Genomic DNA, 27,263 nt, shown 5'->3' on the forward strand with positions numbered 1-27,263 from the left:
TATTATTGTAAGTTTCCACTTTTTAAAATTTCTTCTATTGTGCCTTTTATTCCCATAGTTTCTGTGATTTGTATTTTCAAACTTTCTAGCTCTTCTTTTTGTTGTCCGATGTCTTCTTTATATTCTCCCTTGACTCACTGATTTGATTTTTGATGAGATTTTCCATGTCTTTTTCAACATCCTGAATTAGTTGTTTCTACTCCTGTATCTCATTTTAAGTGTTGATTTGTTCCTTTGCCTGGGTCATATCTTCAATTTTCCTAGTGTGACTCATTATTTTTTGCTGGCATCTAGGCATTTAATTTCCTTAATTAGTTTATTCTGGAGGTTGTTTTCACTCTTTTGCCTAGGATTTTGTTGCTGGATGGCTTTGTTTTCTATCTGTTCTTTGACATTCAGTTCAACTTATTTTAGATCTCTAGTATGGGTTCTGTTAAATGGTCAGAATTTTTTAGTTCTTATTTTTCTGTTTCTTGCCTTGCCTATATGGAGTTTTTTTTTTTTTTTTAAGGTGGTCTCCTCAGATATTATTGACTCCAGTCAGATTTTCTCAAACCGGACAGGCCCTTGGTCTCAGTAGGAAAGAGTAGCCAGCATTATTTTTCCCTGAGGGTAATACCCAGCATGTTGTCAGACTTTCCTATGAAGCCTGTCCTTTTCCTCTCCTGCCAAGCATGAGGCACTTGTCTGCCCACAGCTTCCCACCAGCTTGAACTGATGTTGTTCCTTTAATTTCAGTAGACTTTCTCTGCTAGGGGTGTGGGTGAGACAAAGGTGAAGTTGTAGGATGAGTTTAACTGTTTTAGTTTTGCAGTCTCTGGGACCTGAATTCCTTGAAGAAGGGATTCCGCTTGAGCTGGGCCCCACCTTTTCCATGGGATGATACACCCTTTAGGGAATTAACTCCTTTCACCTGACTAATTACTTTGTCTCAGGCAAGCTTAATTCCACCCTGGCCTGGGGCAGTGCTGGAGCCTGAGAGTTGCTTCTTGTTCTAGCTAATGAGCTGTTAGGGAGTAGAAAATAAGAAAGAAAAAAAAAGGCCTTTTCAGAGCCAGACTCCTGCTACTGGGGTTTGTCAATCAAGAGCTTAAGTTGGTATGTGGCTCAATGTAGCCCCAGGCTCTATGTGCCCAATTTTCTTGCAGGAATAAGTTTCATAGGTGAGAACCAAGATCAAGGGCTCAGCCAATTGATTTGGTTGTCAGCACTTCTTGCAAGAATATCAGAAATTCTCCAAATAGGGAAGTTGAATATGTCCTCCTTTCTGCCTATTCTCCCAAAGGGACTTTGCAAATACTTCTTTATTCACTGCCCAAATCACTCTGGAATTTATCAGGGCATCACACTAATATGGACAAACCAACAAAATCTCATGCCTTATTCAAGATGCCAGGTACTTCTGGTGTTCAACTAAACTACCTATACAAGATAAATTAGGAAATGCACTACCCAAAATATAAATTTTCAACTAAATAAACATCTCTCCCTTTAGTCTCACACAGAAGTTGAAGTTTTGAAATGTGGATGATATCATCCTTTACCCAGTCTTCTAATATACCTTAGTCCTATCTAGATCAGCCTCATTCATATCTCTACTCAATGTCTGATCACTTTTTCATTTTTTTCAACTTTTAAAACTACTGAATTTCATAGCTTCGGATCGCTAACTCTGAGCCTCAGGTGTCACATATACATCCAAATTTTCTGGGAAAGACCATGTTATATACAAACATCTCTGTATCACAGAATTTAGAATTAACAGTTACCCCTCCTGAATATGTTTGACTGCTGTAAGAGCTTACAATCTAGGATCCTTTACAATAAGCCCCAACCTGATAAGCAATGTTCTCGACTTTAGTTCACCGAATTTTTATATTAAAGTTAGTCCGTATAATGAGCATGATAATATTTGTCTTTTTGTTCCTGAGATTTCATTCTACATACAGCTATTAAGGTTCGTTTACCTATTTGCATGCCTCCTTTCACCTTTTTTGATAGTCTTTCTTTTTTAAGCTTTACATGCTATAAGCCTCACAAAACATTTTTATTAATTTTACTTTAATCAAAGTCTTCACATTTACTCACATATTTAATCTTTCTGTTGCATTACTTTTTCTACTTTTGTCTTTTCATTCATGAACATTTTTCTTCAATATGTAGTAAGATTGATGGTATCAAATTTGATCCACATTTGTGTGTCTTGGAAAATCTATATTTCACTTTAAATTTGAAAAAATATTTCCACTGGATGTAGAATACTAAATTGGTAGCACTTTAAGAATATTAAAAGGTCTTCCATTGTCTTCTGGCTTCCATTGTTTCTGTTGAGCAATCAGCTGTAATCCTCATATTTCTCCCCTGAGGATAATGTGTTTTTTTTTCCCTCTATGCATTTGTCTTTTTAAAATCACTCTATTAAAGTACAAATTACGTACTGAAAAATGCACTTTTCTGCTTCTTTAACCTATCTAGAATTCTTTTGTTTGAATGCTGAATATTATAGATACTCAGGATGATGTTCTCTTCCTTATTCTAAATTACTGGTAGATTGTCTTGATACTGTAAAAGATTGGTTTGAGATTGTAAAAGATTGGACCTTGTTAGGGCATTTCAGAGTTTTGCCTAGTGGTTGGCCACAATTATTTTCCAAGGGTAGGATTGCTATTTCTAGCTCATGACTCTTTTGGGGTGTCTCAATGCAGTATTTACCAATGCCCCTTCACTATGGCCTAATCAATTTTCTAGATCCTCCCAAGTACTGTGTGACTTCTGAAATCTTTGTTTAACTCTTATCATCTCATAAGCTGTCTCTGATACCTCCTGGAATTTTTTCCTGCACATGTGCATTTTTCCTGTTACATGAGATAAAGAGTCAGGCAAGTTCTTAAGGAGAATTCTCATGCAGATTTAGAGTTCTTTTTCTGTGATTCTCTCACCTCTTTTACTTTGACCCACTCCAAATACCTGTCACCTTAGCAGCCCTGAGCTCTGATCTTCATTTCTTCTTCCCAACAAAGTGCCACTCCTTGAAAGGTGTCTTCAGGGAAAAGATAGAGCTGACTTCATGTGGTTCCCTTCTGTCAAGGTTTGTAGCTGTATGTTTATTTCTGGTAGTTTCTGACTACAAACTACAATTTTATATATTTTATTTGTTTTTATGGTTGTCTATACCAGAATAGTAAGTCTAATACCAGTTATTCTATCATGATTGAAACAAGAAGCTCAGACTTGGACTTGATAGAGATCAGTTTGGCTCTTTTTTTTTTTAATACACTTTTTAAAAAAGTTTTTAATTAGTTAATTTATTTTTTTATCCATAAGCAGGCACTGTGAATTGAACCCAGGTCTCTGGCATGGCAGGCGAGAACTCTGCCTGCTGAGCCAATGTGGCCTGCCCCAGTAAACACTTTTTTTTATTGTGAAAAGTAACATACATACAAAAAAGAAATAAATTTCCAAGAATATTTTGACAGGTAGATATACAACAGATGTTAAAGTTTGGTATGGGTTACAGTTCCATGATTTTTCCTTTTTTCTTCTAGCTGCTCAAAGACATGGGAGACCTAAATAAATATCAATGTATTGATTCAGTAGTCATATTAATTTGTTAAATCCTATCTTCTCTATTATACTCTACCTTCTCTTTTTTTGTGAAAAATAACATACACACAAAAAAAGCAATAAATTTCAAAGTACATAGCAAAACTTAGTTGTAGAACAGATTTCAGAGTTTGGTATGAGTTACAATTCCACAATTTTAGGTTTTTATTTTTAGCTGCTCTAAGGTTCTGGAGACTACAACAAATATCAATATACTGATTAAGCACTCAGACTCATTTGTTAAACCCTACCTTCCCTGCATAACTCCACCACCACCTTTGATCTTTCCCTCATTTTTTAGGGGTATTTGGGCTACAGCCATTTTAACTTTTTCATGTTGGAAGAGGCTGTTGGTAATATGGGATAGGTGGATGGAACTAGTTAGTTTGGTTTTGTTTTTGGGAAAAAAACTGTAGGGGTGGCCGGGGCAGAATCAGTGAAATAAGTTAGAAACTATTGAAGTAATCTAGGTAGGAAATGATAGCAGCTTGTTCAGAGTATTAGCAATGAGAAAGTGAGAAATGGTCAAATCAGACTATATTCTGATTATTAAAATGTTGGGATTTTCTGATGGAGGGCTCTGAGAGAAATAATGGGACCCAGGATGTTACAAAACTTTATATCCCATGCTTATCAAAGAACAATGTTGCTATTTATTGAGATGAAGATAACTGTAGGTAGTTTGTGATTTGGAAGGAAATACTAGGAGCTTAACTTGGACCCATGAAGTCTGAGATATCTATTAGATATCTGTATTAGTTTGTTGAAGCTTCCAGAATGCAATATACCAGAAATGGAACAGCTTTTTAAAAGGGAATTTATTAAGTTGAAAATTTACAGTTCTAAGGCCATAGAAATGTCTAAACTAAGGCATACAGAGAATGATACCTTAATGTCAAAGAAACACTAATGTATGCCCCATGGAAAGGCATGTGACTGGCAGGCATCTGCAGGCCCTTGTTCCTGGTTTCATTGTTTCCAGCTTCTGATACCAGTGGTGTCCTCTCTAAACACCTGTTGTCTTCTCTGGGATGCAACTCTGGCTGCTGGCTTTAGTATCACATGGGAAGGTACATGGCAATGTCTTCTGGGCTCTGCCCATGTCTAAGCATCTGCTCTCTCTGTTGGCACTCCAAGCATCACCGAACGTCCGTGTTCTGTTAACTCTGAAGCAACTGTTTCCCAAACATCTGCATCTGAGGTTTCTGCAAAATGTTTCCTCTTTTAAAGGACTCTTGTAAACTAATCAAGTCCCATCTTGAGTGGAAAACCTCAAAACTCCAACCAATCGAAAAGCTATACCCACAAGTGGGTGTGTCACATCTCCACGGAAACAATCCAATCAAATTTTCTCATCCTAAACAATAGATCCAGCCCCACAAGATTGGATCAAGATTAAAACATGATTTTTCTGGGGTACATAATAGTTTCAAACTGGCACAACACCCAAATATACAGTTCAAATAGACAGTCAGATATAAGGTTCAGGAGTTCAGGAGAGAGGATGAGGTGGTGGTGTAAATGCATATAGACAGTGTGGCATACTTCTCAGGGACTGGAGCCTAGCCAAACTTAAAATTTTTTAATGTTTCTCTCCCTCTCTATGTTCACTCTCTGCCCCCCATATCTGTAACCTAGCTCACTGTTCCCCCCTTCCCCCTCTTGTCGTAAACCGCCCATTTCCATAGCCCACCACAAAACAACAGGCCTTCCTGTTATTCTCTATACTTCCCTATCCCCGAAACATACCCTTCTGCCTAGCAACTGCCGCTAAGCTTGTGTGAGTGGCTGTCTCCCCCTGACGTGTGCGCCCAAGACTCCACCCCTCCCCGAGAGTACTTAAGCCCCACGCTTACCCCGCTCTGGGTCGTCCGAGCCCCGGGGTCTTCGGACCCCAGACGTCTCACTCCTCGGGTTCCCAGGTGGCCCATCCCGGTGTGTATCAATAAAAGCGTTAACCCGAATCTGGCCTCAGTGAAGACGTTTCTCACGACCGCCGGCTGGGGAAAGCGCTGGCTCCAGCTTACCCAGGTTAATTCCCTGCGAGCTCGCCCCAAACCCACCCAGTGTACCGGTCGCGCGGCCCGGCTGAAGCTATCAGCGGCAGACAGTATTTCAGGCCATGGGACTAGATATGATCACCAAGGCAGCAAGTAGAGAGAAGGAAAGAAGATCAAGGTTTGAACCTTGGTAAAGCATTTATTAATAATATAATTAAATGCTTCATCGATACTAACTTAATAAAAATATTTTCATAGAACACCGGATATGGAGTGATGGTAGTAAGATTACCAACTCACTCAGATTCCATAAATTTTTACGTAAAGTTAGACACCTTATTTTGACTGGAGATTTGGAAAAATTCTTCCCAGGTATGAGCTCTCCATGCATGCATGAAACTATGATTACAATTTAGTTCTGTCATTTAAAATTGATGAAAACCAACCTAGGACCAATTTAATAGTTAGAAGTCATCTTGTGTTGAAATTGTTTTGTAGATTACAGAGATACACATTAAAACAATAAGAATAACTGTGGTTACTGGTGAAATTGGGCTTATAAAGATAGGGTAGACTCAATAAGATTGAAGAAATGTCACGAGCTTCCCTTCAGCTCAATTCATTAACAGCTGCCCTACTAACAATATGCACAATTTGATTCTTCTGAGAATTAATATTTTTTTTTCTTTTGGAAGGGCATATTATGGCTTAGCTTAGCTCAACTATATTTTTAAATACAACTCATTACAAAGGTGAGAAGTGCCTCTGATAGTTAAGTTCATTTGTCAAGTTGGTTACATCCAGTTCTTTCCTCAAGTGAGCACTGAATGATTGTTACTGTGAGGATATTTCATGGATTTAAATCATCCTTAAGTTGATGGCATCTATGGCTGATTTTATCTACACACAGCTAAGAAGATTGTTTTCAACAATGAGTGAAGTCTCATTCAATCAGTTGAAGGCCTTAAAGGAAGACCTGATGATTTCAGCACTCAGAAGGAAGAATTTAGCCAGCCAGCTTCTTTTGGGGATTTCATCAAAAACCTTCACTGGAGTTCGCAGTTTGCAGCCAGCCTTACAGAATTTGGACTTGCCCATTCCCAGAGTCCATGTGAACCAATTCCTATAATAAATCTCAATATTTACCTAATATATATCCTGTTGGCTCTGCTTTCCTGGAGAACCCTAACTAATACCATGCTATTTTCATAACATGAAAAGTTGAGCACTAGCATTTTAATTTATGACATAATGCAGTTTCTTGTATACTTCACATTATAACTCTTTTTATTCTTTCTTCTCTCCTTTTTCTTTTGCAATTTGTATTAGTCAGGGTTCTCCAGAGAAATGGAACCAATGGGAGATATATATGAAAGATATATATATATATATAGGTAGATAGAGATATATATACATATACATGTATAAATATTAAGGATTATATTAACAGATTTGTCAATAGGAATTGGCTCATGTGACTATGGAGATTGGCAAGTCTGAATTCTGTACAGCAGGCTGTATGTTGGAAACTCTGATGAAGGTGACAGTGAATTCCCCAAGAGAAGTTGGCTGGCTGGCTGAAATAGACTTTATGACTGCTTAAATTCTCAGTTCTCCCTTTAAGCCTCTAATTGATTGGATGAGGAGACACCTCTCATTGCTGCAGGCAATCTCCTTGGTTGATTGTAGATATAATCAGTTAACCATAAATGCAACCAACTGACTAATGATTTAAAGCCATTTATGAAATACCCTCACAGAAACAATCAGGTCAGTGCTTGCATGGCCAAACAAGTGGAGATCATAACCTAGCCAAGATGACATATGAAATTAACCCTTACTCTAAACCCTTACTGACACAGTTCATAGTAAAAATGGCTTGATCTTTTTTTCAAATGTATTATTGGATTTTCCTCTAAGGAAAATGGGTAGATTCCGGACCAAATGTTTCTTTGACTAGTCCCAAGAAATAAAAGCCTTTAGTGACCACCTTCAGACTCTGCTTGACCACAGCTCAGTTATTAGAGGCAGTATGATAGAGGGAATGACTAGAACACAGCAAAGTCAAGAGCTTGTAGGAAAAACCTGGTGTAATATTGAGGAGTTACTAGTCACGACAGTAAATCACATTGAAAAATGCTTACATCAGAACATAAGAACAACTCCACAGATATTAATCAAATAAAAAGTGGTCATCCTACTGGTGAAACAATGCCAAGAAGTATGCAGTCATCATGAGAAAGCTGTGGAAATTAAGATGTTTAAAGCTATAGCAACTATGGTTATGTGAAGGTCCATATTTTTGGAAATACACACTGAAATATTTAGGAATAAAGGGGCATGATGGATACAACTTACTCTCAAAGGTTCAAGAATAATTACTAGATAGATAGATAAAGACAGGTAGAAGGATAGGAGTAGAGGGAGACAGGGAAGCCAGAAAGAGAGAGCAGAGCCTACAATTGATAAAGTAAATGAGGGCAATATTTTAACAGCAGGTGACTTTCTTTCAGCTTTCCTGGATGTTAGAAATTATTTTTACATCTGAGGTTGAAAACAGTGCACACACACACACACACACACACACACACACAGAGGGAGATTAATTTTGAAAGTTGCTGCATAAGCCATATTCTTCCTTCATCATTCCTCCCCCATGCCTAACCACCTCAAGAATGTCCTTGGCATCTGTCAAATGACAAAGCTCCTCATGATTCCTCCAAGACATTAAAGAATATCAGTCTTCCCTCGTCACTCCCTGTTCTTTTTTCTGAAGGCCGTGGCTCCTATGACTTCAGAGAATACAAATCTGAAGGACAGAAGCTGCAGAATGCAGCTGCTGAATGTGCTGTTTGTCAAAACCTTGCAAAACTTTGTGGTCTGCTCATATTCACCAAACTCTTAGGGCCTGCTGTGGGCCCTCTGTCGAGCCCAGGTATCTCTGACAATGGCCCAGAGGGTGGGAGAGGTCCTGCCTACTCATGGTGGATTCTTTCACGTCTCTTCTAAGTTTTGGAAGTCATGTGATGCATCCTCTTACATGTTTTCTGGTATCAAAAAAATTTGTATCATATTTTAACTTTTCAGGGGTTGGTGCCATAGTACATAGATGTCCAATTATATTTGTTGACTAACTCACAAATTTGGTTAGAAAGAGACAGAGGAACTGTAAATATATACAGTATAAGGTCATGTCCAAAGACTGGACAATTCAAGGCAGTGGAGTAACAGATGCCATTAAGGCAGAGTAGAAGAGTCAAAGGAGGCGCATAGAATATGACAGTAGGACCTCTCAAACTTTAATGTGCACACAATTCCCCTACAGAGCTTGCTAAATACAACTTACAATAGGTAGTCTGTAGTGGGGCCTGAGATTCTGCTTTTCTAATGAGCTCTCAGGTGATGACAATGCTACTGTATCTATCACAATTTGAGTAAAGGGCCACCGTGGAAAGCTCTGTGGAAGAGGAAGATTGTAGTTGGGCTGTGGAAGGGATGTAAATAGTATTTGGTGAAAAGGAGGGCAGAGAGCGTTTCAGGTGCAGGGTTTGATTGAACAAGGGCACAAGCGTCAGAATAAGCTTAGCTTCCTAACAGAGCTCTGAGCATGACTTGGCTGGAATAGAGATTTTGGGTAGTGGATAGAAGGAGGAATGTTTAGAATGGAAACTTTGAGTATTAGGATAAAAACATGGGCTTAAAAAAAAAAAAAGAAAAAAAAGCATGGGCTTTATGTCCTAGGCAATAGAAAGACAGTGAAGGTGTTAGAGAGGGGGACGTGACAAAAGTCCGGACAAGACCACCCCAGACATTCACCCGTAAATGAGACACCATCATTATAGCCCTTGTTCTGTGAGTGGAATATCTGAAAAATACCAGAAGCTATGGTGGAGTTATTAAGGGAAGCATCTCTCCTAAATAGTTTCATGCTTCAAATTCTTTTTCTCACATCCTGCTTCTGAACAGTTTGTGTTTTATTACTTCTCATGCCAGATAACTACTTGTTGGGGGCAGGGTTTAAGTTCATTATGCTCAAGGTAAATTAGAGCAGTGATCAACATTTGGTTGTGGGAAACTGAACTCAAACCAGAGAGAGACTGATTAGCCATAGTATGGGATAGAAAAAAAAAAGATTCAGAATCCTTGGTAAATATAAGTTTAATAAGAATTAGTATCACAGAGCTATGGTTGCTTATTTAAAAACAATTAAGCCTGTTATTCAGGTATACAAACAGGAAGGTGGCTATTTGGGTTGGTTTGTGTTCCCCTATAAGATATGTTCGAGTCCTAACCTCTGGTCCTGTGAATGTGAATTCTATTTGGAAATAGAATCTTTCAAGCTGTTATTTAAATGAGGCCAAACTGGAATAGGGTACACCCTAAGCCAATATAACTGGTGTCGTTATAAGAGGAAACTGGACACAGACAGAGAGGCACAGGGGAGAGCCCCATGTGATAAATGAGGAAGAGATTGAAACCCAAGGATTGCCTACAAACCATCCAGAGCCAGAAAGAGTCAGGTAAGGATTTCCCCCTACCGATTTTAGACTCTTAGGCTTCAGATCTGCGAGACAATTTGTTTTAACAGTTTGTGCTACTTTGCTATGATTGCCGTAGGAAACTAAGACAATAGCATAAACAATTTGCAAGGTGTTCTTATAGCTATTTGCCTGTTATTGGTACCTGGACCTTCTAAGTAAATAAGCAGAGATATGTAACACAGTACTAACTCTTGATGTATCAGCTATGAAGATGGAGATTCTAATATTTTCTGTGTCTCCCAGTTTCCCCAATTGTCTCCCCAACCTCACCTTTGATCAGTAAGTGAGACAAAGTAGATTTCTATGCAGTCTTCCTGTGAGATAGTTGTTTTTTTTAAACTGGTGTTCACCAAGGACTTCTTTCTCTTTTTCTTCCTCTCTCTCTCTCTCTCACTCAGGTCGTTTTTCTCCTTTATGCTCAGCCTATGTCCCTTTGGTCTTCTTGGGGATACAGGCAGCTCCTGATCAGCTATGTATGTGCCACAAAGGTGGGCTACAGGTCTCTTGTAGGTACCTCTGCTGCAGACAGTATCTTTTGCCCATCTTCCCTCCCCTTGAACAATCAATTAAATAAATGTGTGGAACATGTGCCATAAGCAAGATACTGTACTTGCACAGAGAGAGTGAAGTTATAGATCTGCTCTAAAGAAGGTGCCATCCCAGTGAAGGGTATAACCAATATATGCATTTTAATATGATTATGTGGCCATATTTACTCATTTCATTTACTCATCCATCCATCCAATAAATATTTATTGAGTCCCAACTTCTGTGCCAGGCTCTGTTCTAGAGGCTGCAGATATATATGGTAGTGCATAAACAAGAGTTCTATATTTTAGGGGGGATATATAATTTATCAGAGGGTGATAAGTATTGTGGACAAAATGTAAAGCAGATTAAGGGTACTGAGGAAGACAGGGTGAAGGAGGCATGATTTCAGGTAAGCTGGCCAGTGAAGACCTCTTTAATAAATGGCATTTGAGCAGAGACCTGGAGGAAGTGAAGCCTTGTGGATATATGGGAAAATCCAGCACCCATTAGGGTTTGGGGTCTGTATAGGATCTGGGGATCTAAGGACAAACTCATATTTTATTGGGATATAGATACTTGGTAAATAATAAATTCCAATATGATTAGATTTGTGATTGTCAGTCCATACATACTTAAGTGTCAGGTGCTCAAAGTAGATATTCAATATTTGCTGAATGAATGAATAAAAAAATGAATGTTATAAACAGTGAGTAAAATATGAGTTCAGAGGAAGGAAGGACTTCTGAGCTCTGCTGCATCTTAAAGGTTGAAGGTTCCATGAGGGCCCTTAACGGGCAGCCGTAGGTTAAGGGGAGAAATGCAGAAGATGGGTCATGTGTGGCCTGGGCTTCAACCTACCTGTTACCTGCCTTACCTATTGAGTGCCCATAGAAGATTACAGCTGGGCAAAGAGAATTACAATTTGGAAAAGTTAAAAAATGACTGGGCTAGGGAGTGAGGAAATATTTTCTCGGAGCAATGAAGAAAGGCAGAATTTGTTGGGTACTGAATAATGTCATCCACAAAAGACATGTTCGAGTCCTAACCCCTGGTTAGGTGTGAACCCGTTTGAAAGCAGGCCCTCTGAAGACGTTATTATTAGTTAAGGTGTGGATTCATATGTGAGGTGTGGACACTTAAAAGAACTCATTTAGATGAGTCTAAATTGAATAAAGCTGGGCCTTATTCATATGACCAGAGTTCTTATAAGCTGAGGGAATTCAGATGCAGTTAGCCGGTAGAAGTCAGAAGTCAGTGGAAATCAGAGGAGCAGACACAAGGAGAGAAAGTTCTCCATGTGATGGAGGATTGCCAGTATGCCTCAGATTCTCAGAGAAGGCAAGGCCTGCCAACACCTTGGCATTGGACTTCTGGCCTCCAAAACTGTGACACAATAAATTTCTGTTGTTAAAGACAATCAATTCTTTGGGTGGTATTTGTCACATCAGCTCTGGAAAACTAAGAATTTGAATGAGAAATTAGGTGCTAGGGGGAGAGAACAGACTTCTGGTGCTGTGCTGCAAAGGGGAGTCATCCACATAACTTATTTTACAATTAACAAAAGCTGGACCTCAAAAGAGCATAGTTTCTGGATGGATAGGAGCAGAAAAGGGTTCAAGTCACCTTGCTTACATGTCTAAAACCTCACAAAGCCAACAGCTACACAATTTAGGACCAGGAAAGATATTAGGTGAGCTTAAGGCAGTTACTTTTTTTCCCTGCCAAAAGCCATTAACACTTCTATCAGCGTCCCAAGGAGTGAGAACTATGAAAGGACTGCAAACATTCCTTCCATAACCAGTATCTTAAAGGAAAAGGCTTGTTTTGCAAAATAGGGAAAAGAGGCCAAAAAGTGAAGGTGAATATGCACAGTGTTAGCATACGAATTCTGAGAAACCTGGAAAGAACCCATTGTCCAAGAAATAACAGCTTTACTTATCCTTTCACTTTTATTGTGAATTTTAAAATTTGGCTCAATATCTTTCAATTTTGTGTCTGTAAGGTGGCAGATACCACAAAAGTCTTTAACAGCTCCTTTAATAACCCCTGAGTCACTTGAACTCAGGTGTTTGGTTTGATTTCCAGACAAATATTCAATTATTTGGATAGATCCTTTAAGCTACTTGTAGACTTTCGGAAGCAGACTAGAACTATGTCCATTTGCCTGCCTAATTTCTCATTAAGTGAGAAATACCACCAAACTGGGACACTCAGGTCCCAGAGAGCAGGAGGCAAATCTGTAGTGTATAAGCACTAGAAAAAGATGGTGCTTAATGGATAAAACTGCCCTTTTTTTAAGGGTATGTATATTTAGTGATCCTGTAGCAGAGGCAAGATGAATAAAGTTAAGTGATTAATCCAAATACTTTACAAACACAAATGCCTTCTCTCATAAAGTGATTACAACTGTGCAGTTATAGCATGTAGTGACTTAGCATGTTGTTATGAAAGACCATTCAATATCTGGCCAAAAAAATTAATTTTTGGTACCACTGGCACACTTATCTTCACCTTCTCTGTGAGTTTTGGTCACACCTTGCTTGGGTAGTAGAATCTCACTTGACACTCATGCTTGGATGTGACATTTTTTTCCTAGGCTGTTCCAGCCCTTCTTTTCTATTGTCTGGGAAAATAGAATTGACAATAGAGTTTGCGATAACAACAGAAATGGTGAGAATTTAAATAAGTTATAGAGTTAAATATATCAGTCGCATGGATGCTGCTGGTCAAAGTATAGGTTTACATACTGAAGCAGGGTATTATAGTGGCCTGAACAATACTGGGGAGAAAAGCCATAGAGAAAGTCAAGGTGTTGGTTGCCCTTCTAACCTCCCTCGGCAAGTTTTTTTTCATACACACTGTGGTCAAAGTCTTAGGCTAAATTATTTTGAGGAAGCAAACAGGAGCAATCTGAGGTGGAAGAATATTTGCTCACAAATAGAGCGCCAGTAAAATCATGATGGTTGGCTGAAGATGAGTGTGATTTTAAGATGAATCCAGTTGAAGTCCCTTGCTATACAGAAGAGGAAATTGGGGTATAGGAGTTAAGTAGTTTACTCAAGACTACATGGTCTGATGGGGACTAGGGAAGAATTAGAAACCAATGTATCCAAACCCCAAATTTTTGTATGTTATGTCACAATGTCCATTTGAAATTCCTTCTCTGTAGCTTTGAGAAATCTAAATATAGAAGTATTTGAAATGCTATTTATCTTATTTGTAGACCATATAGTTGTTCAATAAATAGGACTAGTGACAATTCTTCCAGGTCCACTTGAAAATCTGTGATGGTCTCTTTGCATCTCTGTGTTTGAGTCTTGTGTTTTAAAAATACATATAAAAATGCATATTTGCAAAGGATGTGTCTAAAGCAAAATGTACTGTTCCTTAGCTTAACCAGAAACACGTTTAAATGAGAGTTTAGCACAGGGGTCATGAAGCTGTGTCTTTGTCACCTTGTGTTTGGAAGGTGTATTTGTCCACACCATTAAGGGTTCCAGGGAACTTTATCACAAGCTTGTTAGGTGACCATGTCTAAGTCAGCAGACCTCTATGCTTTTTTTTTTTCCTGTCTATAAAATCAGATGCCATGTAAAGTAATGGAGAATGAAGGAAGGGTATATAGGCTTTGATATTATACAACTTTTGGGGGGATAACATAAACTGACCTATGTATTTCTGGATACAATCGGCATAGTTTGGGATGTAACTTTCTAATCTAATCATCTTTAAGACTGCCTTTAAAACCCGGACTGGCTCTCCCTGCTTGATCTCTGAATTTCCTGTCCATAGGCCACCTTCCAGTATAGTCTCCTATTCCTTTCTTTACTCACAGATTGCTACACTTTTGTTAAGGTAGCATGTACAAAGGAATGGTCCTTTCAGGAGACTTTCAATGGCTCCATTACTAGGCAGCCAAGTATCCCTCATCTCTTGCTCTGCCTCCTCGAGTTTCTGCAATTTTAGGAGACAAGCTGAATGCTGCCCGCAGGGTAAGGCAGGAAGAGCACCAGTGCCACCACCTGGATGCAGAAGGAATGAGGCACCATACTAAAAAGAACAGTCCTTCCTTCCTACACGTCCAAGGGTGAGCAAGCTAGTTCTTGGTTCTTTGTCTTTCTCTTTTCACTTCCTTGTAACTTCTTTGTCTTTCTGTTTCCTCACATATTCCCATCTTTCCTACACATATGTGTTAACTCTTTCCCAGTCTCATCACTTCTAGTTTAGGAAGGAGTCCAGAGAATAGCAAAGGCTCCCCCTAAGTTGGGAGACATGGGAGACTAGAATTAGGTCACTCTTCCTTTGAAGAACTCTTCTAATGGGCTTTATGCCTAGATGCAGGCTTAAATGTTCTTTTAAATATACAGAAAAAAGGTTCTTCATGAAACTCCTCTTTGTGCTGCCTGGGGTTTAGGTAGGCTCTATCAAACTATTAGCTCTGAAATGAAGGGACAGAGTCAGCAGCTTTCTCATTCTATGAGGAAAGAAAGATAATGGATGTTACAGTCCTCATCTGCCTTGTAAGATGTGAGTGATGTAAAGTTCCATGATACATTTTTCTGTTTTATGTGAGGAGGTTCTTCAGACTATGCTAACCAGGAATTGAGGGTATTTGGCAGCAAATATTCCTTAGAGTTTAGAAATAGGCAGAGAGACAAAAAACCTTCCCAAGTGAACCTTCTTGGCCTCTTTAGAAACTTTCCTCTAGATACTTAGCTCCAAAAATCTCTAGGTCTTGCAGATAGTTATATAAGTGATTATAAACCATCTTCCAAAGGTTAGGCACTGTTCTTGGCACCAGTTTAGAAGCAAAAGGGAAGGAATTAACTTGATTTTCTGAATCATGTTCAGTTTTTTATTTTAACAGTTTTTAGATAATAACTTCTGATGTAGCATATTAATGTTTAGTAATTCATTTCAGGCCTTTGTGGATCCCATGAGTGCCCTGGAGATAACTCAAGGGACACGGGTGGTAGTGGAGGGAGGACAGAGCCATTTCGGGGGGGAGGGGGTGGTGGAGGGGTGGGCAGTTCTACCTTCCAAAGACAGGAATCTTCTATCTGCTTTCTCCCTTGATATTCTGAAATATACTTAATTTGAAGAACATCTGTCTGAGGATTTTATAAGATTAAATGTAGACAGTTATGATTGGTGGAAATCCAAAGAATGACTGAAATACTTTAAAAAGAGATGGAGATTGATCTGGTGCTTAGCCTTTGACAAACTGGTGACCCACTTTTAGCATCAGTCAGTGTAATGTATCCTGTACTCCCTAAGTAGGCTATGTTTTTGTTTTTTATTTTTGTTTTCAGTTATTTTATTTTATTTTTTTTAAATTCCACACTGGGTTAAAGGTTAACTTCTGTTTGGCTGGAGGTATTTGGAAAGAATTTAGTTGTGTCTTTTCTGGAGGAATTGTAGTAAAATCTGAAATTCAGCACTCTTCAATACTGTTCAAAGCTTAAAATTACAAAAAAATGAAAAAGTGGGCTCTAAAGAATTTGATTTTTGATTTAGACTCCACTTTCTGAATCCTTCATAAGACCTACTACAAGACTGGTCACATAGTAGATGCTCAATAAATATTATTTGAGTTGAAATTTTTGGAATCTAAAATTGAGGAGTACAAAACTGAAGATTTCAGAAACCATCCTACATAAATCAACAATGCCTATCTTCACAAACTTATTTAGAGCTTTCCTGATTTGGGGAGGGTGATGATGGACTCTTGCGGGTCTAGCTACTTTCTTTCTTTCTCCCCCCGCCCCCACACCTTACCTTCTTTCTAGCCTCTTGCCAATAATGAGCAGATGTGGGCTTTTCTGAAACTTTCTTTTGGGGTTGAAAATTTAATATTTTATTTTTGTTGTAAACATGGTATTAGTTTTTATAAAAACAACAAAAGGAACATATTTGCTGAAAAATATTTCAAGCATTTCTAAAGTATATAAAGTAAAAGATAAAAGTCACCCTTCTTAAAAAAAAAGTCATCCTTCTTATTTCACTTCTTTTACTTTTTACTCCTATGCTGAATATGTAACCATTATCAATAATTTGGAAAGTCTCATTCCTTATCTCCCTTTCCAATTTTATTAAGATAAACTTTACAAATAATAAAATTATTTGAATCTTTAAAGCCAGGCATTGACTTCTCCTTTCTGGCTATGTATGTCTAGATGGCATCTTCTTCCAGTAGAAGTCTGTTTCATCTACTTTGAAAATCTGTTTAAGGTAGCCACATTTACTGATGATCTTAGCTAGATCTTCTGGATAACTTCCTGCAGCTTCTACCTCAGCACTTCATCTGATATTTTTATGTTATGGAGATGACGTTTTTCCTTAAACCTCATGAAGCAACCTCTGCTAGCTTCAAACTTTTGTACTCCAGCTTCTTCACCTCTTTCAGCCTTCATGGAATTTGAGCGAGTTAGGGCCTTGCTATGGATTAGGCTTTGGCTTAAGGAAATGTTATGGCTAGGTTGATCTCCTATCCAGACCACTAAAACTTTCTCCAAATCAACAATTAGGCGGTTTTGTTTTCTTATTATTCATCTGGAATAGCACCTTGAATTTCCTTCAAGAATTTTTCTTTTGCAATTACAACTTATCTAACTATTTGGCTCAAGAGGCCTTGCTTTTGGCCTATCTCAGCTTTTGACATGCCTTCCTCACAAAGCTCAATCATTTCTAGCTTTTGATTTAAAGTGAGAGACCTGGAACTCTTCCTTTCACTTGATCACATAGAGGCCTTTGTAGGGATGTCAACTGACCTAATTTCAATATTGTTATGTCTCAGGGAATAGGGAGGCCTGAGGAGAGGGAGAGAGATGGCTGGTCAGTGGAGCGGTCAGAATACATACATTTATTGATTAAGCTTGCCATCTTACATGGGCATGGTTTATAGTGCCCCAAAATGATTCCAGTAGTAACATCAAAGATTACTGACTACGGATCACCATAACAGATGTAATAATGAAAAAGTTTGAAATCTTGTGAGAATTACCAAAATGTAACACAGAGACATGAAGTGAACTCATGCTGTTGGGAAAATGGGACAGATAGAATTGCTCTACAGGGTTACTACAAACTTTCAATTTGTTAAAAACATTATATCTCTGAAGTGCAATAAAATGACAAATGCCTGCAAATGGACTGATAAAATCTGGAGTCTTTTATGTTTGTCTTCTTTCACATAAATTATGTTTTTGAGAGTCATCCACGTTGTTGCATGTATTAATATATGTTGTTTGTGTTCGTTTCTTTATATTGCTGAGTATTTGTTTATGCATTTACTGGTTGATGCACACTTGGGTATTTTCTAGTTTTTCACTATTATGAGTACTGCTGCTGTGAACACTCACATTTTAGATATATGTTTTCATTTCTCTTGGGAAAATAGCTCAGTGTGGTATCGCTAAAACATTTTCCAAACTGGCTATTCCATTTTGCATTCCCATCAGCAATGTATGAAAGCTGGAGTTCCTCTGCATCTTTGCTACTACTTGGCATTGTCAGAGCATCTAATTTTAGCCACTCTGGTAGGCTTCTGTGGTACTTCATTGTGGCTTTAATTTACATTTCTCTAATGGCTAATAACATTTTTTACTTTATTGGCTACCTGTATGTCTTCCATTGACCTTCCTGTTAAAATCTTTTTCACATTTTTTACTGAGTTGGCTTCTTACTATTGAGTTGTAAGAATTTTTTACATAATCTGAATATAAGCCCTTTGTCAGGTAATGTTTTGCAAGTATTTTTGCACAGTCTGTGGTTTGTCTTTTTACGTTAATGATCTCAAAAGGCAAAAGTTTTTAATTTTGATGAAGTCTGTAATATGATGTTTTCATTTGTAAATTGTACATTTAGTGTTATATCTAAAATTTTTTGCCTAACCTAAGGTCATAAAGATTTTCTCCTATATTTTATTCTAGAAGTTTTATAGCTTTAGGTTTTATATTATATCTACGCTCATTTTGAGCTAATGTTTGTATATAATGAAAGGGATCAAAGTTTGTTTTCTTTGCATGTATTTATCCATTTGTTCTAGCCCTATTTGTTGGTCATTTCGCCACTGCACCTCTTTAAAAAATTAATTGACCATAAATGTGTGTGTCTATCTGGGCTCTTTGTTATGTTCCATTGATCTATTTGTCTCTCTTGATGCCAGTAGTACAGTCTTGATTATTTTATCTTTATAGTAAGTCATGAAATCAGATTATGTTAGGTTTCCCACTTTGTTGTTCTTCTTCAAAGTTATTTTGTGTATTCTAGGTTCTTTCTCCATATGAATTTTATAATTTCTACATTAAGGACTGCTGGATTTTTATTGGAGTTACATTGAAATTATCAATTGTATATTATATTTTTATATATTGATGTTTACCATGCTAATACTTTATTGAGGATTTCTGGGTCTAGGTTTGTAAGGGTTGGTTTTCTTATAATGTTTTTGTCTAGTGTTAGCATTAGTGTAATGTGGATTGCAGAAAATGAGTTGGGAAATATGCTAACGTCTCGTTTCGAGAAGGCTTGTGTAGATTTGGCATTATTTATTTTCAAATGCTTGGTAGAATTCACCAATGAAGTCTGGAGCTTTGTGAGAAAGTTTTAAAGTTTCAAATTCATTTTTTATAACATGTATAGGTTTATTCAGGGTTGCTTGTGAACTTTAAGCAATTTGTCCATTTCATCTAAATGTACCATATGACTGTGTACCGGTTTGTAACTGTCGTGAAACCCAGAAAAGCCAAGTTCTTTAATCCTGTTTCAATACTGTTGGGTGGGATCTTTTTAATCAAGTTGATTCCATGGAGATATGACCCACCCAATTGTGAGTATAAACTTTTGGTTAGGTGGTTTCCATGCAGATGCATTTCCACCCATTCAAGGTGGGTGATGCACTGGAGTCCTTTAAGAGAGAACCATTTTGGAAAAAATTTCAGAGCTGACGCAGACAGAGCTGTTTGAAGTTGCAGAATGAAAATGTCCCTGGAAAGCCATTTGAAACGTGAAGCCAGGAGAGAAAATGAGCACACGCCATGTGCCTTCCCAGCTGACAAAGAAACCTTGAATGTCATCAGTCCTTTCTTGAGTCAAGATATTTTTTTCTGGATGCCTTAGTTTGGGCATTTTTTTGGCCTTATACCGGCAAACTTGTAACTTAAATTCACTTTTTTATAAAAGCCAACCTATTTCTGGCATATTGCATTTTCAGCAGCGTTAACACATGAAGACAGGTTTTAAATAATATTTCCTTATAGGGCAGTGCAACAGTGGCTCAGTGGCAGAAATCTCACCTGCCATGCTGGAGACCTGGGTTCGATTCCCAGAGCCTGCCCATGCAAAAATAAATAAATAAAAATAAAATAATGATTTTTCCTTATGTTTGGTGCCTGTGAAATATTTTGTGATAATATTTCTTTCATTTCTCTCTCCTCTTTTGCTTTACCAGTATGGCTAGAGGTTTATCAATTTATTGATTTTCTCAAGGAACAACATTTTGGTTTCATTGCTTTTTCTCTAATATTTTTCTGCTTTCTATTTCATTGATATCTGCTCTTATCTTTATTATTTCCTTTCTTCTGCTTATTTTGGGTGTCATTTACTTGAATACTTTTAGTTTCTTAAGGTGGAAGCTGACATCACTGATTGGTTTCATATCTTTTCTAATATGGGTGTTTAATGGTATCAAATTTCCTTTGAGCACTTCTTTTAGCTGCATCCCATACATTTTGACATGCTAGGTTTTTATTTTCATTTAGTTAAAAATATTTTCTAATTACCTTTTTGAGTTCTTCTTTGGTTCATGCATTAGTAAGAGATGTGTTTAACTTCCAAATATTTGTGAATTTGTAAGCTATCTCTCTTTACTGTTTTTGAATTTATTTCCATGGTGGTCAGAAAACATACTGTGTATGATATGAATCTTTTAAAATATACTGAGATTTGTTTTATGATCAAGAATATCGTCTGATTCTATTGGAAAAGAATATATTTTCAGCTGTCATTGGGTGGACTGCTCAAAAAAATACCTTGTGAGAGATTGAATTATGTACCCCAATAAACGCACATTCTTAATCATAATCTGTATCCCTCTAGGTGTAAACTATTGTAAATAGGACCTCTGAAAGTTAAGATGTGGCCCACTCAATCAGGTTGAGTCTTAATCCAAATTACTGGAGGCCTAATAAACAGAAGAAACAACTGGAATCCAGAGTCAGAAAAGTCCAGGAAGACAAACAGGAAGTCAGTGGAAACGTGAACAGCTGGAAGAAGAGAATGAGATTTCCATGCGACGGGAGGCAGAAATACAAGCCCAGGGACCCCAAAGACTGACAGCATTCAGAACCAGAGTGCTACACACTCTAGGAGAAAAGGAAAAGCCTTGCCAGTATCTTGATTTTGGAATTCTAGCTTCACAACTGTGAGCCAAGAAATTCCTGTTTAAATTTTGTGCTATTTGTCATAATAGGCTCGCAAACTATATAACCCAATTGTGTCCTTGTATTGAAAGAGAGTTTCTTGTAGGCAATACATAGGTAGGTCTCGCTTTAAAAAAAAATTTTTCTATCTAACATTTTACAGCTTTTAATTGGTTTGTGAAAAACATCTGCAATTAATGTGATTATTGATATAATTGGATTTAGATCTGCCATTATGTTATTTGTTTTCTTTGTCCCATTTGTTCTTTGTTTTCTCTTCTTTTTCTGACTCCTTTTGGATTATCTGAGTAGTTTTTTTTAAACTTTTACATTGTGTAAAATAACATATATACAAAGTAAAGAAAGAAAAAAACAGTAATTTTCAAAGTACACTTTAATGAGTAGTTACAGAACAGATCCCAGAATTTGCATGGACTACCACTCCATCATCTCAGATTTTTCCTTTTAGCTGCTCCGGAACACTGGAGGCTAGAAAGAATATATGTATATATTTTATCATCACAATCAACTTTTTCTTTCTTTTTTTTGTGAAAAATAGCATATATACAAAAAAAAAACCCAATAAATTTCAAAACACATCACAACAATTATTTGTAGAACAGATTTCAGAGTTTGGTATGGGTTACAATGCCACAGTTTTAGGTTTTTACTTCTTGATGCTCTAAGATTCTGGAGACTAAAAGAAATCCAGCAATCACACTCATTTGTTAAACACTACCTTCTCCTTTGATTTTTCTCCCACTCTTTAGGGGTACTCGGGCTGTGGTCATTCTAAGTTTTTCGTGTTGGGAGAGGCTGTTAGTAATATGGGATAGGGGATGAAACTAGTTGATTTTCTGGAGAGGCTGGCCCCTCTGCATTTCAGGACTTATCTGGTCCAGGAACTCATCTGGAAGTTGTAGGTTTCTGGAAAGTTACCCTAGTGCATGGAACCTTTGTAGAATCTTATATATTGCCCTAGTGTTCTTTTAGATTGGCAGGAATGGTTTTGGTTGGGGTTTGGGAAACTATGGTAGGTAGCAATGTCTAACTGAAGCTTGCGTAAGAGTGATCTCCAGAGTAATCTGAGTAGCTTTTAAAAAAATCACATTTCATCTCCTTTGCATACTTATTAGCTATAAATCTTTGTTTTGTTATATAGTTGTTGATTTAGGATTCATAATATATACATACATTTAACTTATTACTATTTATTTCTGAGTGATATTCTACCACTCAACATACAAGGATCTTACAATTCACTTTCTTCATTACTCATTCCTGCCCTTTGTGCAACGTTGCATATTTTACTTCCAAATATGTTATAAATTCCACAATACATTGTTATTTTTTTAAACAATTAATTATTTTTTTAAAGAAGTTTAATAATAATAAAGTCTTTTAAATTTATACCCACGGTTATTTTTCTGGTGCTTTACATTCCATTGTATAGATCCCTGTTTTCATCTGATATCATTCTCTTCTGCTTAAAGGACTTCCTTTAACATTTATTATAATTCAGGTCTGATGGCAATTTTGAAACCCTGGTATCAGCAGTTGATAGAAAAGGAAGACAAGAAATTCTGAAACAACAAAAATATTTGAATACAGAATATGCCATCTTAATCTATTTGTCTGGTTTTGATTTCAGGATAATTTTGGTCTCATAAAATAAATTGGGATTTATTTCCTCTCTTGATCTAACTGATATTTATAGAACTTTACAGACCACCTAATTTCAATCAGTTAAAAGTCACCCTGATCCTTCTTCCTAATTTATGTAGAGAACTAATAAGATTACATACTTAATCTTGTTACACTTAGTTGAAATATTTTTGATTCTTGCATCATTACAACTTTATCAAATTCTTTCTAGTAATTTAATGGTTTAATGTGTCCTCTATATTATTATCTAAAACTGTTATTTTAATGAAGTGAGGATTTGGCCTGCCATCAGTCTATTTATCATTATAATTCAGGGTGTTACTTAACTTGTTAAAAATGAAATTTCCTAGACCTCCTCTTCTGGTAGTGCTGGAGTAGGTAATTCAGAGAATCAGTGTGACTGAAGACAAATGAAAAGAGCTGGGTGGACTTAAATCTTATTCACAGCACATAGTTGTTGAGAAGATAGTGAGGAGTTCCTGGGGAGAGATTTATAGTGGAGGAAATCCATTTAAATGAGTCTAGTACTTGGGCCACTTTTCCACTGGTCTCAAGGTTTGTTGATTCAGAAGAGGAGGATTTGAGACTGCATTAAACTATTGGTAATTTTGTGGGGTCCTGGGGGAAAAGTTGGAATTCAAGGTGTGTAAAGGGTGGAGGCCCAGGTAAAGGGCTTCACTCTAAAAGTTAAGATGAACTGAAAGTAAATCAGCCCCCAAAGTACAATTTGGCTTTATGTCATCTTGTTTTCCTAGAAAAATGTCAATATTTAAACTCTCTAGAATTCTCAGGAGTCTGCAAAGTAAACAAAAATCATCTCTGGAGGAAGATAATAATAAGAATTGAGCTTTTTCTTTCAAAGAATGTTTAGAATCAATATCTTGCATAAAAGACAATCAGCCTCACGACAAAACAAGATACAATTAACATTAACTTGAAGAAGGCACACACACACACAAACCTCAAAATATAGCACGCTCTGTGTCAGAAATATGAGACACAAACTATAAAACAGCTATGCTTATTACTTCAAACAGGCAAAAGTTAAGCTTGAAATCTTTGGTAGAAAACTGGAAACTATAAAAAAGCCATAGCATATTTGAAAAAAACACAAACAAACAGAAATTGTTGAACTGAAAAGTACAGTAACTAAAATTAAATTCATTGGATACTTTAACAAAAGATTAGCTACAGTCAAAGAAATATTAAGTGAACTGGAAAATAGACCAGAAAGAAAAACAAAAACTTCTAGAAGGAAATAATTGAAATCAAAAGTTGGAAAAATTACAGGAGGGGATTAGGAAATATAAAGGAAAAAATGAAGATCTCCTCAATTCAGCAAGACATGGTGCTGTCGTGCAGTCCAGAATGCTGTCTCAGGCATAAAGTTGGAGCAATCATCAGACTCACCTCATTTGTTTCCTGTTTTTCAGGGACCACAGTTAGTAACTGCTTTGCTTTTCAAGTCTTAAAAATGGTATTTTCACTTATATTTGTCTAGTTTTTAAATTGTTGCAATTGTTTTTAATTGCCCCTCTTACTCCATCATGTCCAGGAAACTAATGAACTTTTGGAGAAGAAAAACAGAAAAACAGGAAGGAACATGTTCTACCATATGCCAACATATATTATAAATCTCAGATAACTAAGTCACCGTGCTATTGTCAGTAGAAGACATAAATCGATCATGATAACCAAAAAAGAGCTACAAAAGAGGCCCATAAAGAGACTAGTTAATGAAGACGATGGCACTACAAAGCAGTGAGGAAAGTAGTTTTTTCATTAATAACGTTGAGACATTTGAGCATTCATCTTGATTAAAAGGAAATTTGATCCTTTATTTTACCATACACAAAAATCAATCAAGATGAATTAGAGACATAAATGTGACATGAACACTAGAAACTAGTTTAATTGTATCATGATAGGAAAAGATTTCTTAAATAAGATGTAAAAAGCAATAACCGCAAAGGAAAAACTGACAAACTTGACCACTTTAAAATTAAAAACTTCTGTACATCAAAAGACACTATTAAGGCATGAAGAGGTAAACCAGAGAGTGTGGCAGAAGATATTTTCATCACATAAAATCAGTTAATATAACACCAGATTATCTAAATAATTCCAGGAGACTTAGTAGAAAAATAGGCAAAAAATTTAAATAGGCCCATTACAAGTAGGAAGCCAAATAGGTAATAAACTTATGAAAAGTTGTTCAACTTCATTAGTAATCAGATAAATGCATAGCAAAACCACAGTGAGACACACATACAAATTAGGCAGGCAAAAATTTAAAAGCCTAACAATGCTACGTTTTGGTGAAGATATAGATCAAGGAAGTGTCTCATATATAGCTGGTGGGAGTGAAAACTGGTACTTCAGTTTGGAAAACTTGTAGCATTATCTACTAAAGTTGCAGATGAAGATATATCATGATCCAGTAATTCTACTCCTAGGCATATACCCAGGACAAATGGTACACATGTGCACCAGGATATAAAAAAATCATTTGTAAGTCCCCCAATTTAGAAACAACTTGAATTTTTCTCAATAATAAAATGAATAGAAATCTATCGTGGTGTGTTCATACTATGGAATATTACAAAGCAATGAAAATGAATTATAGGTACAGTATAGTCTTAAATGAATATTAAATACTCTGTTAAGCAAAATATCAGACACAAAATCATATTAAATTTATCCCACTTATTTTAATTTTAAAAACAGGCAAAGCTAATTATAGTGTTTAGGGATAAATTCCTGGTGGTAAAAAGATAAAGAAAAGCAGGAAATATGTTGGGGTAATAGTTGTCTTTAGAGAGAAGGGTAAGATTTGTGTTTATGGGTAAACACATGAAAGGTGGGTTTTTTGGAAATTGGCAGTGTTTTATTTCTTGTTCTGGTGGTGGTTTTCTATGTATTCACCTTATAACTCAAACTGTACGTGTATGTAATGCACTTCTGTGTGTCTATGTCATTTTCAGGTTAAAAAATAAAGGAAACCACTGAAAATGATAATTGTCCCAGCATCCCATTTATGTTGCTCCAATATGAGAACAAATATATGAAATACTTTGTCAAGTGTCCTGCTTAAGTCCAGATAAATTATAAATCTACTAATTACCCTGATCTGCTTCTTTGAAAACTTATAAGAAAAGGAAACAGTATTTTTTCAACATAAATTGCTCTTAATGAACCACAGAAGAGATCCACCAGAGGCAATGTGTTGCCACATAATGAAGACAAAAATGAAAGGTAAGATCCTGCTACATCAGTTCTGGTTATCTGAATGACCTTGATAAACCAATTGACTTTGCTTTCTTTCCTCTTCTGTAAAAAGGGGGCTTGAAATAGATGATCACTTAGGTCTTCTCTGGCTCTAAACGTCTTAAAATTTAGTAATTCCATGAATAAGGAATCTCAGAATATTTTGAATTCTTGTTTTATAAAGCCTCTCTGACATTCAAATAATAACTCGTATAATCCAAAGAGGCATCACAGACACACAATTCCAGATTATATTTAGTGTGATAACAGTTTAAAAGAAAACAACTGGAAAACTTACGGCTAGAACATCCAAAAGAGTAACCAAAGTCTGTTAAGCAGTGTTAATGCACAGTTTTTGCTGTTGTTAAAAGTTATTTTATTTTTGCTTAGGAGTTCCCATAGAATACATGTTATTTCCAGGTGAAAAGCAATGGGCACTGAGCTCTATGTGCCTACTTGGCAAGTCCTGATGTCTGGAAATATTATCCAATGGCCATCACTCACTCTCTCATCCATCCATCCATCCAATCATTCATTAATTCAATCTTCAAGTGTTCATTTAATTCCTTTAATTCCTACTATGTGGTAGGCACTGTGGAGACTGTAAAGATGGAGAAATATCATCCCTGTTCTCAAGGTACTCACACTCTCCCTACTACTTTGGATTAATGCTATCTAATTTTGATTAACATGGCACTGCTTTATTAATTGATAGAGCAGGAAAATACTTATCAACTGAAAGTTGGTAAAGTTATTTGACCAACTCAAAAAATAAAGGCGCAATAATTAGTAGGTAAAGCCTAATATTAGAAAATGTATCTAATAGTATCAGAAAATTCATATGATATAATGGTATGGTGAAAAAGGTGAATAAAAATTGAATATGCAGAGTGCACGGGTGGTTCAGTGGTAGAATGTTTGCTTTCCATGTGGGAGACCGAGGTTCGATTCCTGGACCATGCATCCCCCTCAAAAAATTGAATATGCTCACATGATATTGATTGTGGAATGCAGCAAAAGAAAAATGTGAGGAATGGCTGACACTGATGATGGTATTTATTGACATCAAAGGTATATTTCCTTTATAATCAGAAAAAAGCATAGACATTTTGAAAAACTAGTGTAAAACTTTTCACAAATGGAGTAAACAAAAACCTGTACTTATTTTAGTTGGGATTAATCCTGTTGCATTTGGGCACTGAAGAAATGCATAGCACATAGGGTTGTACTAGAGT

The 27,263-nt window shown here is 36.7% G+C and overlaps 1 long non-coding RNA gene across 2 annotated transcripts in view; it reads right to left on the reverse strand.

Annotated features, from left to right (window-relative positions):
- LOC143647203 (uncharacterized) overlaps window positions 1-27,263 on the reverse strand; it is a 234,497-nt gene that overhangs the window by 100,677 nt on the left and 106,557 nt on the right. Inside the window, exon 6 of one of the 2 annotated variants that reach the window (XR_013157914.1) lies at window positions 23,000-23,240. The exons of the other annotated variant lie outside the window; for it this stretch is intronic. This is a non-coding gene — a long non-coding RNA (uncharacterized LOC143647203). Of the gene's footprint in view, window positions 1-22,999; window positions 23,241-27,263 lie in introns of those variants that run through there. 2 annotated transcript variants of the gene reach the window in all.

Source organism: Tamandua tetradactyla, chromosome 9, assembly GCF_023851605.1.
Source record: "Tamandua tetradactyla isolate mTamTet1 chromosome 9, mTamTet1.pri, whole genome shotgun sequence".
In the NCBI taxonomy this organism is placed as follows: Eukaryota; Metazoa; Chordata; class Mammalia; order Pilosa; family Myrmecophagidae; genus Tamandua; species Tamandua tetradactyla.